The following is a 14,215-nucleotide window of genomic DNA, read 5'->3' as shown; positions in this document are numbered from 1 at the left end:
CCTTTTTGCTGCTTATTGTTAAGGTGTGTGTAGATGAGCTGTTGTAGCATAGATACTACATTGTTCTCCTCCTCTACATTCCCTTATTGCAGCCAATTGATGACCCTCTGTTTGTTTGAAAAAAACTGTAGCAGGGATCGATGAGCAACTTTGCCTGGCACTAGGCCAACCTGTGTGGGACCTATCATATCCAAGATGATGGATGGGACCGGTGGTTTTTGTGATTTTGCTCGCCAAGCCGCAACCATGGAAGTAGTGATGTCTGGCCTCGGCTACAACTGCGTAGGTTAGCTTCTTTGCACATGGTTCAAGTATTTAGAGAGAGCTATCTTTTATGCGAAATCCACCATTTCTATGTGCTGTCCTATTTGTTGCTTGAACCGTTAAGTCTTGTGTAGAGATGCTTTAGGATACTTTCTCTGTATGCAGCCACTTGACCCTGTTTTCTTGGCAATAAAACTGTTTACTGCAGTGATCGAAGATCAACCCAGCCAAGTTGTCCAAATAAGCATGGATGGTGTCCTGCAGAGTATCCGTCCATCCATCTCTAAGAGGAATAAGCAGAATAATCAAAGAAGATGGCGATCTATATGAGCTGATGGGTTCATCGGAGGATGAGAAGAAGGGCCTCTTCTCTTCACCAACACAAAGATCACTCAAGCACAGGTACCCCCAATTCATCCCCAGCAAATCTTAATCGGTCTTATGGTTACCCTGGGACTAGGAGGTGCATACAAATATCATTCGAAATTAGGATAAACATCCATCTGTAGTGATGGGATTGAACGATGCATGGCCGCGGGATTCAATGGACTTCCTTTAGATTTGTGTGTTCTGGTTTGACCATGGTTGTGACTACAAACATGCTAGTTCTGCTTCTGAAAATTCATGACTGAAAAAACTGTGGTGTAAAATCTGAGCCTTTGCATTTTGGGAAAAGGAGTTGAACATATTTGAGACTCTATACCTTCATCTCTTCCATATGTTTTGATCTGGTTCTGGTTTCTTTGTGCTTCTTGACTTGTTGCGCTTTCGAGATCCTCCTCGTGTTTATGTTTTCGACCAGAGAATGTAGTATCACCCTGCTTCTTTGACCTCCTGAATATAACCATGATTCTTTGCGCCACAACTGCAGTCACGGAGACCTCCCCATCGTTGTATTTGGTGGATTCAGTTCATGCAAGCAAGCACATCGAGGATGGCTGGCTCGCACTCCATTTCAGGGGGAGTTCGGTGTACCACCTGTGGAATGACCTTGCTAGCTGTGTCGACATCATCGACGGCCAGCCCCACGTCATCATCATGGCGTCTGAGTGGGCCGCTATGGCTGGCTGACCCCACTCATCGTCAACCGGCACCACGGCAGCTGCGGCGAGAACCTCCTAATTGTTATTAGGCTATCCGAGAACCCGTGGTGAGAGCTTCTCTCCATGTCACAACTAACCAGTGAGGTGTTAAGAAGTGAACCCGTCGTCTTGATTGAATTTGTAATGCACAATGCACAGGTTGTGGTTTAGATACTATTTGCTACATGGCCAGTGATCTCCTAATGGTGTTAACAAGTGACCATATATTCATGTATAGGAAAATTTTACTTTGATGCTAGTTGTTTCTTGATAACGCTGTACTATTTCAGGATATTTGTACAATCGACTCGCTGTTCAGTGGACTAGTTGCTAGTTTTAGCCTAGTTACTACTGTTTGTCGACAATAGTATCACACTCTTGTTGTTCACCAAATGGTCGCTGCTGCACTAGTGTCGGTGATGCGATGTGTTTTCATGGACTAATTGCATAGTCTGTATTGATTGCATATATATTTGACTAGGAGTAGATAGATAGACCCAAGATTTGAGGTCTTCCCTGCCCAGGAGCAGCCAGACCCAATATAATATACGTAGTCTTCCCGTTCTAGGAATTAATCCTCCTGTGAAGTTTCTGATGACAAAATTACTTTCATGCATGCTAGACTTTTATGTCTTAAATTTCTGTTGCCAAGACCTAGTAGTATCAGTCAATAGTTGGTCACCCATTGCTCTGGTTTCTGAATCTATGCATTGCATTTTGCTGCGCAGGACTTGAGAAGGTGAAGAAAAAGGAAAAAAGCCATGTTAATTTTTCCGTTCTCTGGGTGTCGGCCGAATGGCTGTCTCGATGTATCAAGAGGCAAGATGAACCCTGAAGCCACTGGATGAACCAAGAGATCCCAATCTTATGGTTCAAACGTCTGTGTGGTGTGGGCACTGAATGGACCAAGATCCTCTCGGGGGAATATACATGCTAAACGGCAAGAAGGCCCTGGCGAATCTCGAAGACAAGATATAGGCATTTTTGTGTTTATTTTTACTTTTCCGTTGGGTGACTGTTGGTGGAATGGTCTAGGGAGTTTGTATTGTGCCGCAGAAACTTGGTATCTTTGGTCAATGTCAACAAGTAGCAGACAACATATTTGATTGGATTGGTTGAATGAATGTGTGCTTTTTCTGTTGGCTCAAATGGTTAATTCTCCATGAAAAGAATGAATGTCAGCTCGTTCATTCATTCAATTGAGTACATTAAAACTGGAACTGGTGCATGAAAAATATATCTATGTATCTATCTATCTATCTAGTATGTTTGTATGTATGTACTTTGAGTATATATACATCACTATACCGGCAAGTGTGATGATTTTGGAAAAGCAACTGTGTTTTCAATTTACCACTAAAAACTGGAGGCACCTTTTACTTGATGTTTGTATGATTTATTTGGATGTTGGAAGCCGCATTATACTAGCGTTCTAGTGTCTAGTCTTCCTTCCTGATGACTTTTTGTTTCATATAATACGAAAGAAATGAAGAAGAAGTTACTATCTTTGGGATCTGATACCGTTGTCGAAACTGTTTTCATTGACGCCTTGCACATTGCATCAGCTTGGACTTGCCAAGATTATGTGTTCTCCCTATATTAATCATCTGAGAATTACTACCTTGATTTGATGGTTCAGTTCAATCAAGTTGAGTGGGCATTAGGTATTCTAATTTGGAGCACAGCGTTGAAATATACAAAAAGTGATCCTTTTGTTCTCTTCTCTAATCTAATTAGTCCAGGCATGACCGATCTGTTCTTTTTTTTCAGTGTCGGGAAGCTGTTGCAAAAGAAAGATCGGATCCGTCCCTCCCTCAAATAACGCCAGGTAGTTTCCATCTTATCTACGTATTTCCTAGCTAGCTAATAACTCCAGTACTAGTACTTATCGTGTTTGTTAGGAAACATAACAAATCCTACATTAATTATCTCGCACTTATTCCTCCGCAAAACCAGGCGCTCCCAAAACCAATGCATCCTCCTTCAATTGTTGTTGTCGATCCGCCTCCTCCTCCCCGTTCCCATCCATTGGCTGACGTGATCTTCACGCGGATCGCCCTCTGATCCAATGTCTCTCCGCGCTCATTGTTAGCCAACCGGTGCAAGATCTTCTCTATAAATATAAATCGACAACCCTTTCTGATATGTTGCCCGCGCCCCACAAGTCGCCCCTCCCTTGTCGCTACCACCTCCTATCTCCTTCCTCACACAATGTCAAGAGATGCTCCGTCGGCGAGGCACTTCCTGTGGCCACCAAGATCTTGCCTTGCCTTGTCTCGTCACATGAGTTTTAGATCGAGCGGCACCAACATCTTGTCTCGCCGAGTGGCCACGCCGTGTCTTGGATGCCTCGACCATGCTTGTTGTGGCTGCTGCCTAGCACTTTGACTGTAAGAGCGCATCTTTTCTCGATCTAAACTTCCTTAAGGAAATCTTGGCATGGCACCACTCGATCTAATGAGTTTTCTTGTGAACCTTCTGATGGAAGAGATGCCAACACAAAGCCGCTGGACAACAAGACGCTAGGCAAGATATGGATGGAGCAAAGGTTAGTGTAAAAATAATATATGTATCAGAATTTGTTCAATGCTTCTTTGCACTGGTAAAAGATGTTTCCCAGTTGCCACATGTCCTAACTTTATAGGTATAAACAGTGATTGAACTATTTGTAGCTCAAACTTCAGAGGTAACGAGGGCCATCTGTCAGTATCTACAACCACAAATCAATTGATAAAATAATTATTAAAAGAAAGTAATTACCTTGTTTTGTGGATAACTGTCAAATTATTTGATTCAACTACTTGGTTATTTAGTGATCAATACCATGTTATTTTAACAATTTGCAATGTCGTTTTAGAAATCACTGCCAGATTCTTTTTGCGAGTTCCCCCGATTTTGCAGTATAACTTTTTCACTTTGTTATGAGTTTGAACCCGTTTGTTGGTATCACCTAGTAATCCGTAGCAAAAATATATTGTTCTGAAGACAGTAGCAAAAACATGGCATATACTTTACTACTCTAGCATGTCTCCTGTGAAAGAACAAATGAAATACCTGCACTGTAGCCCCACTGTAGTGGCCATGCCTATAGACATTGTAGCATTAGTAGCGCCTCTGCAGTGCTACCGTAGCAGCATGATGCATTGTATGTACTAGTATTAAAGCACACAGGAGAGAAATTGACCGCACTTAATTAGACCACGCGCCACTATACGAAATTCTGTAGAGGGTTGGTTGGAAACTGATTGCTTTGTTTTAGAAATCAAAACTGCCTGTGAACTTGTGATAGCTTGCCACACCCATCAGATCATTCACACTGACGATCTATATGCAAGTTCAGCAACTATCCTATGAATAGGTTGAACTAGTCACAATGACGATTGAACGAAGACTAGCACCAATGCGTGCCAATTCAGTCACCATTCTAGCTAGACAAAACATCATCTGAATACATATGGCTAGCTCTTTAGACTGGATTTATGTGACACCTAGCACAGATTCAAAATCGAATGGACTACTAACAAAGTGCCAATCCAGTCCCATGATGAACATAATTATCACAAATGAAGTTAATTGTGCAAAGGGTGGCTCCAAAATTCATGGCATTATGTTGCCGAAATTTCTAGTACAAGTCCCCCCAACTTGTCGTAAGGAAACAATAGCTTTATATTAGGGTGTTAATTGCAAAATGTTTGGTGTTGTTTGTAAGAGAACAAAAGCATTAGGGTGTTAATTGCAGAACTTTTGGTGCTGCAACATATTCAGCAAGGCGTTGAGGGTGATGCGAAGCTTGGCTCAATGTAGACTGTACAGGAGGAGAAGTATATGCAAGTTCTGACTTCATCTTCGCGTCAGCATGTTCAATTTGTAAAACTCTTGGCTAATGACGCCAAAGTCAGCATGTTCAAGTTGCAGGATTATTGTTGGGGGATCTGTGTGAGCTAGAGACCGTGTGATTCATTATTAACATAAACAATAGAGTCAGACATGTTGGTACATTGCGTATCACAAGGGAAGTTTATTTTTTGAGGAGACCTCACAAGTGAAGTTAACTGTGCAAAATCATGGCGTTATGCTACCGAAATTTCTGGTGAAATTTCCCTCGACTTGTCAAAATTTTGTCCTTCTTTGTAAGGAAACAAAAGCTTTAGGGTGTTAGTTGCAAAATTTATGGTGCTATTCGTGAGAAAACAAAAACATAAGGGTGCTAATTGCAATGTTAATCAAGCATTCGGTATATAGTGGGTGGGCGTCTAATTAAGTGGCATGTGTAGCTGGTCCGGCCGGAACATATATTTATGCTTATACCATGCTTTCACAAGTTCATAATTTATGTGAAACAGGCTTTGTATGTATTGAATCACTGGCAGGACCTAACTTAGCGAGACAGGGGGCGTTAAATATCTGGCGTTCCATTGGCATGGTTTACTGGCTGTTTCGTAGGTAATAATGTTCTTGTGTTGTCGGATGTGATGTTGGACCTAACATTTGTATGGTCGAAAGGACGATATTTGTGAATAAGAATGAATTAATAGGTAAGATTATGATTCCCTAAGAAAGGAAATATTTTGATTCACGGAAAAACATGAAGGATTTTGCATAGATATTTGTATAACACAAATAATGAAATCCAACACTAAATGGAACACGTATGCTCCCAACTCCAACTCTTCTAATAATTTTGTATATGCAAATATTTGACATATACACCATGTTTGAAAAAAAAACCATGGAACTTATACCTCTCACATTTCAAATTTTATTGAGTGGTAGGTGTATGTATATTTGCTACAATGCATATCAAATAAGACGGGAAGATGTGTATCTTGCCATATAGCTTGAATTAATTAATAATCTCTCCATCCATTAGTAAGTGGCATAAACTTTGTAAGGAGGTTTATCTCGGGACTAGGACATGACGGCTTCATTCACATAAACAATGGTAGTTTGCACAATGTGGATGGGAACACATATGTACTCTTCCCTATAATGAAGGTTAAAATACATGTGTTTATTATTTATGATTGTTTGAATAACTTAGCATTTGTCCATTCATATGATATCTGAAATTTAAACACTTGCACCACACATAAATAAATTTACTTCATAACTATGTATCCCTATAGAATCTAGGTTGTGCAGCTGCACGGGTAGATGACTAGTATATACTATATTTGTATTGATATGAAAGAGACGACTCAGCTGCCATCTCCTTCTTCTCCCGCAAATCTCTAGAAAAACTCAACCCTCTGGAATCTGAGGCGGAGCAGCTGAAAACGATCGGATCTCTGTATCTCAAATCTCTATCAGCCGCTGGAAAACAATCCTCAGGCCAGAATTTCTTCTCCTCCCACAGATCCCTACGTATCCAGACTGCGGCTCCCCCTGCTCTAGGGCTCGCCATCTTCTTATGGTCGCCGCGCCGCACGGTTTGTGGAGGGGAGGGTGTTGATATATGCTCCCCCCACAGCTGTCCAAAGTAGGTGGCATCCACCTCCTCCCACTCACAGATAGCGGGGCCCGCCTGTAAGTCACCTGGGCGCAGATCCCTCCTGACCAAGTTCTTCCCCGTGCCCAGCTCGAATTTGAAGCCCCCGTGCTTGCGAAGCACCAGCAATGGCAATGAACTCCTTAGATTCTCCTCACGGTAGGGATCCAGGACTTGAATCCCAATTTCCCCAGTCCGATCCCCACTCAATCCCTTCTGAACAATCTCCACTTCGCCCTCTGTACTCTCGATGTTGAGCATGCTTCCCTCTCCGCCCACAGCAAAATCAGATCCACCGTCAACACTGGCGCCATGGCGAAAATCCTCTCTTGCTCGTTTGCATCGGTCCTCGACATTGCATGTAGAGCCAGAGTCCTTTTGGCATCGCACAGATTTCTCTCTGCTTGGTTCCTCGCGAACACCAGGGCTTGGATCTCCGCATCTGCGCCACATCTCGGTCTCCCGCTGCACTCATCCTGTCGGCCACCGACCGCCGCCGCTCCCCGTCCCCCGCCCTCCGCCTCCTCCAGTGCAGCCCCAATCCCCACCCCTGCCGCAGAAAATCGTACCTACCGCCCGGGGTGAAGGAACTCGGTCAGGCCCTGAGTCGCTCCGAGGACCGTAGGGCGCGAGGGGCGCGGTGTCGCCGGCGAAACCTGCCCTGCAGCCAAGGCGGGAGGCGTCGCCGGAGAGCCCAGTGAGGACGAGGGGGGAGGGGTAGGTGGGGTGGGGTGGGGGTGGGGTGGGGGAGGGTCAGGTGGGGAAGGAGAGTAATCCGGTAGTCTCAGAAATTCTAGAATACTGCTCGGAGTGGCGTTTCTGGCGATTTTGATACAGATTACTACAGACTGTTCTGTTTTTGACAGATTCTGTTTTCTATGTGTTGTTTGCTTATTTTGATGCATCTATGGCTAGTATTAAGTGGTATGAACCATAGAGAAGTTGGAATAAAGTAGATATTACACCAATATGAATTTAGAATGAGTTCATTACAGTACCTAAGTGGTGGTTTTATTTTCTTATACTAACGGAGCTTACGAGTTTTCTGTTAAGTTTTGTGTTGTGAAGTTTTCAAGTTTTGGGTAAGGATTCGATGGACTATGGAATAAGGAGTGGCAAGAGCCTAAGCTTGGGGATGCCCAAGGCACCCCGAGGCAATATTCAAGGACAACCAAAAGCCTAAGCTTGGGGATGCCCCGGAAGGCATCCCCTCTTTCATCTTCGTTCATCGGTAACTTTACTTGGAGCTATATTTTTATTCACCACATGATATGTGTTTTGCTTGGAGCGTCATTTTATTTTGTTAGTATATGCTTGATATTATTTAGAATAATGTTTTGCATCTTTAGTTTCAATAAAAATGTCAAGGATGGCCTTTACCATGCTTATTTTGCTAGTATACATGTTGCTGTTTGAAAACAGGAAGTTTACCGCTGTTGCAAAAATTCCCTAGAAAAGTCAGAGAATGATATAATGTTGAAACTTTTTGAATATTGAGATCTGATAAATTTATTACAGTGAGAATTTTCTTTCATAATTTTGGAGTTCGGGAAGTATGATGAATCTTGCATTCTTTACAGACTATACTGTTTTGACAGATTGCTTTTATAGTTGCATTGTTTGCATATGTTTCCTTGTTTAATGATTATATTTGAGGATAGGAGTATTGAATATGCAGAGGCATTTAGTATGCAATGTTGAATAACAATTTTAGTGATTTGTTACAGTAGAAAATGATAAGGTTTTGCATTGGTTTATACTAACCTATCTCACGAGTTCTTGTTGAGTTTGGTGTGGATGAAGCTTTTGATAAAAAGAGAAACCATGATATGAGAGGAATTAAGGAGACACAAAAGTGCAAGCTTGGGGATGCCCAAGGCACCCCAAGATAATATTTCAAGAAGTCTCGAGCATCTAAGCTTGGGGATGCCCCGGTAGGCATCCCACCTTTCTTCTTCAACAACTATCGGTTAGTATCCGTTGAGCCTAAGTTTTTTGCTTCTTCACATGAGTTGTGTTATCCTTGCATTGTCATTTTATTTTGTTTTGCTTGCTGTTTGAATACAATACCAAGATCTGAAATTCTTAAATGAGAGAGAGTCTTCATATAGTTACATAATTATTTAGCTACTCTTTGTTCTACACTTATATCTTTTTGGACTAGTTTGTCATTTACTCGTGCGCTTCACTTATATCTTATGAGTAAATTGTTGAATGAGTTGATTGTCATAAATATGAAATTAAATATGTTTCATTTGCTTATCCCATTGGGAGTAATGACTTTCTGCTACGTATGCATGCCTTTCAGATTGAAAAACATGGGCTACTTGTACGAAAGCACCATGAGAATTGTCTTAGCCCTCAGATCAGGCGTAATGTGGAGGCCTATGTCGATGACTTGGTAGTCAAGACACGGGATAAATCTACATACTTGGAAGGTGTGGCCGAAACCTTCGTAACCTACAAAAATGTGCATGAAGCTCAATCCCAGCAAGTGCGTATTCGTTGTCCCGTCCTAAAAGTTGCTAAGATTTTTTGGAATTTTAGAGAAAATGTAAATATTTATTTCTTATACTTGATTTTTTTATTTGCCCATATTTGTATGAATACCATATCATACCTGATCCATATGCTCGATGTCTTCTCGTAATACTCCAATTCTATCTCGCTTTCCAATGTAAATCAATGTAACTATCATTGAGTGTTGCCGAGATTTGTGAAATGTTCTCTCACTCACCCTCGTCATAACTTGTTATTCTCTGTGGTGCGAATGTCATTGTTTTCTCTGGCAGTAGTTTGTCTAGAGAATGTTATCCTATTTAATTTTTCTGCATTAGTCAATAATATGCAACAAAAACTACAGGAGAAATATTGTAGCCAGAATGTGCAGCTTGATAAAACACAATCAGAATTATTAAAAAATCAATATATCAAATTTTATATATATGAATGAATCATTTTATTTATCCACATCATAAAAGATTTATCTTGGATGTATTTTACAAAAGATTAAAAAACTCGTATTCTCGACCGACATGATAAAACTGCATATATAATTATTATCACAAACTGACAAATTTCTTGGATTTTGGTGTTTACGATTGGTTGGCGATCTTTGCATCTGTCCCTCTGACATTTTTGTTGATTTTTGTGGCTGTTTCACTATGTAGTTTGCAAATGTTTTTTCTATAGCATTTTTTCCTTGGGTAATGTTGCCTTCCTATTACTGCTGGCCTTGCGGAGTTTCTATAGACCTCATGCAAAATTATGTACTCCCTCAGTTTCTTTTTACTCTGAATATGAGCTTGTCTCAAGTCAAACTCTTCAATGTTTGACTAACTTTTATACGAAAAAATAAATACAAAATTGACATAATTAGATCCATTGTGGAATAAATTTGTCATATTATATTTATTTGGTATTGTAGATCTTGATATTTTTCCTATAAATATATTCAAGCTTTACAAAATTTGGCTTCGGAATAAATGGAGTAAAAACAACCGAGGGAGAACATATATGCCTAAGCAAAAGTATTTCCCTTTTTTACGGGTAGGCCTTTCCTTGTCTATATGTGCCACATAGATGCAAACCCAAATGGCTAATTTCTCGATGCCTATGTATGCGATCCTTTTTGTGTGTGACCGTTGCTCACTGATTAAAGTCATGAATACTTTTGTTTATCTTTTAATCTCAACCTTTATATTAGAATCAAGAGATCATGTATTTTTAAGATACGTCGATTTTGATTATATCTTATTAAGAATTAGTGACATATATTCCTGTTGATATTTAGATTTATGCATCAGTACTTGTGTTTTTATTTATAAACATTTAACGGTGCGTAGTTTGTAATCATTGCATGCTGACACCTCAGTCTATCTTTTTTTTTGAAGGCCCGTACTTTTATTTGTATTTCAAATATCTCCATTTATTTGTATGTTCACAGCCTTTTTTGTTTCTCATACTCATGATCCTAATCTATCGGGCAAAATATTTTTGCCTAATAGACGAGACATGTCTATTGAAGTATATAGTACTTCTAGTTGACTTTCATACGTGCAAGTATCGCTGGCCTGTATAATTTTTTAGGCGTGCTGCACTTTAGCTTTCTTGGACGTTTGGGCGTCTTGGTTCATGGCCCGATGCCAAGATGAGTGTGTTTTATTGGCTGCCATGCTACAGGCGAGAGTCCGGGTGTAGTTCATGTTGCATGTTGGTATCTTTTTTAAAAAAAAATTGCACATGTATTGTATTACGGATTTTGAATTTGCTAACCACATGCCCCATGCGGTTTTTGCATGTATAGTTTTTATTTGCATATACATATGTCATATGGATGTACCTCCTCTGACGTGACTTGTTTGTACCAAATATAGTCGTATGTAATTTTTGAATCTTTTAAATCTCAGCCATTAAAAATTCTGTTAAACGGTGTCAAAATTGTAGATTATGTGAGTGCATGTGATGGCTCGTTTGTCCCTTATTTTAGTAATAGTATACACAGTAATTAATAGATAGATGTATCCAGCACAGATCGACCTTTGTATTTCATTCATATCGGTGCAATACAGATTACAACCCATTAATGCATGATAAGGAAAGGAAATGGCCAAATAAAAATATTGACGAAATATTTAATTTCGTCCAGATCCAGGGTAGATGCAGAGCATGTACCAAAGATTGACGCGACGACTTCATTTCAAATCAAAAAAAAATAGATTAACGCGAAGACTTAAGTAGAAGATGCATATGTAAACTAGGCATACGAAACTAGTGTCCATATGCACTGGACTCGGGCTCTCAGTACGGGAAGCCGGCGTTGGGTTGATGGAGCCCCTGCTGCACCGTCTCCATTCCGGCAGTGAACTCCGGACGCGGCAGCATCACATCAAGCCATTGATCTATCTCCTTGTCTAGCCCTGCGTCGAACCCCGGCGGCTTAGGCATCGTCATCTGCATCTGCTCCGTATCTATCCCGGCGGCCAACCCCGGCGGCGGAGGCATCTCCTGCACATCCATCCGGGCGGCGACCACCTGAGACGGAGGCAGCGGCGCCATCACCATCTGCTGCATATCCATCGCGGCCTCGAACCCCTGCTCCTGTGGCGGAGGCGCCAGAAACTGCAACTCCATCCCGTCGTTGGCGGTGCCACTGCTGCTACCGTACTCGAAGGTGCTGCCACCGAAGATCCGGGGCGGCGGCGGCGGGGCCACCTCCGCCATGCGGCTCATGTGGGCGTGCATCGCCTCGAGCAGAACCTGGTTGGCGCGATCGGAGACGCGTCCTTCATCTGCATCAGCGCGGCGAAGAAGGCCGCCATGTCCTCGTCTCCCATGTCGAGCGCCTTGGGGTCGAACCAAGCCGCTATCTGGTCCCCCGCAGAGCGCTCTTTCGCCATGGCCTTGTCCGTGCGCTTGGTCCGCTTCTTCAACTCGGCCAGCTCCGTGCGCAGCTCGTCGAACTCCTGCCGCAGCTTCTTGAGCTTCTCGTCTTCGCCGGCAGCGCCCTCCCCCGCGAGCAAGCGGTCGTCGGCAGCGCCCTCCTCCCTCGCGCCAGCCCCCGCAGCCTCCCCCGCCAGGAAGCGTTCCACGACGGAGTCGACGGAGGGGTGGCCGAAGGAGAAGGCCCTGCCGCGGGGAGAGAAGGCGAGGGCGGCCACCTGGGCGCCGGTCAGGACCGCCAGATCCGTGGCCTTGCTGAAGAACCCCTGGCGGCGCTTGGAGTAGCAAACGAACCGGGCATCCTCCTGCTCGATCCGGCGGATGACGATCTTCTTCCGGCCGCTGCCACCTCTCCGGTTGGGCGCCGCCATTGCTCGCTTGTTCGGTGGCTAGCAAAGCGTCCGGAGAGGAATCCCTTCTTCGCTGGGCTACGTACATTAAAACTGGTGATTGGCAATGAGATACGATTGGGTATGCGCTGAGCTGTATACATTAAACTCACGTGTCAAAGGATAACTACGTACACCCTATTATTTAGAAACTATTCCTTCGCACCCACCAACGACCTTGCACGACAACAAATCACAGTAAACCATGCAACATACCGCGTCCTCCAAGCCCGACAGTTCGGTCCACCAACAAATCGGTTTGGTTCGGTTCTGTTCGCTTATAACCCAAGTCACCTAATACTTTTGGGGGAGGAAGAAATCGAGAGTCAAAAGCTTGGGCAAGTAAAGTAAATACGAGCTGATGACCAAATCAACCGTAAGATGCATACCGCACAATGGTTCTGGCCGGAGGAATTAATGGTAAGAGGAAATGACAGACGCGTCGTCGTCCTCGGAGCTCCTGTCCCGCGAAAGAGCAGCGGTGCTCGTGAGCAGACCAACGCAAAAGAGCGATGAGCACACCAGAGCCATGGGTGCCGCTGGCCGCCAACGCTCAGTTTGCGTGAGTTGAGAAAAAAGGAGGCCGCGGTGCTAGCTGTGCAATTGAGCGAGAATTGTTGTTCGAGTTCCAAAGGTAGACTAACTCCGATCAGTCCATCTCTCTTATCACATGTGAGTATCCACAAAAGCTGTGTGGGCAAAACACCGCCCCTTATCGAAGAGCCAAAACTTCAGCAATGAATGGGTCTAAGACTCCTCAAGCCCCGAGGAACGCCGGATGAGACCGGGCTACACCTCCCGCTCCTAATTTCATGCAAACAAACTTTTCTGTATGAGTTGGACGTACGAGCCAAATTTTGAGATGGTGCGTCCAATGAACATTTTTTTAATCAATTGGACGTACGAGCCAAGTTTTTTTTTGTTGTTTTGAGGGGAGGGGACGTATGAGCCAAGCTTTGAGATGGTGCGTCCAATGAACCTTTTTTCCTTTTCACAAAAAAACTCATGGATCGTCGATCGCGTTTTGACTTGGATCCAAAACAAATCCTATGTGAGTTGTTTTGGAACTCTTTTCCTTTCTTTTTTATGGTGATCGAGACTTGAATTTGTTTTTTTTTAACCCAAGCAGGATACCGTGGCCTCACCATTGTCCCACCGACGTCTTCGTCCAGCCAAATCTAATTCGGATTGCTCTACTGGGTCAAAAAACAAGGGATCGGCATGTTGTATGTATCCTTCGCCCTTATTTTAAGTTCAGGGAGCAGGGATAACATTTCATGCACCCATTTAATCGCCTGCACCGGATCATACCCATCACGATCACCGATTGCGACAAGACCAAAGAGTAAACTGTATAATTAATAAATGGGGATGATCTTGCATCTATCACCATCTGAAAACATCTTATCCAGCAAGATATCGATGGATCTAGCCTCGGTAAATGAAGATCAAACCGATCCTTAACATCAGTCCAGAACTTGTTTGCGTGAATGCAGCGGATGAGCGCCATTAGTCTTTGTGCGTGTGTGCACGTGTAGAGGTATTAATTA

The 14,215-nt window shown here is 43.0% G+C and overlaps 2 pseudogenes; one reads left to right on the top strand and one right to left on the bottom strand.

Annotated features, from left to right (window-relative positions):
• Positions 1–843: 843 nt before the first annotated feature.
• On the top strand, positions 844–926 carry LOC123073049 (uncharacterized; annotated as a pseudogene).
• Positions 927–11,357: 10,431 nt separating this feature from the next.
• Positions 11,358–12,647, bottom strand: LOC123067067 (MADS-box transcription factor 47-like; annotated as a pseudogene).
• Positions 12,648–14,215: the final 1,568 nt, after the last annotated feature.

The sequence above is a fragment of the Triticum aestivum genome, chromosome 3B (assembly GCF_018294505.1).
Source record: "Triticum aestivum cultivar Chinese Spring chromosome 3B, IWGSC CS RefSeq v2.1, whole genome shotgun sequence".
Lineage (NCBI taxonomy): Eukaryota > Viridiplantae > Streptophyta > Magnoliopsida > Poales > Poaceae > Triticum > Triticum aestivum.
This window is presented reverse-complemented; position numbering and strand designations above follow the sequence as displayed.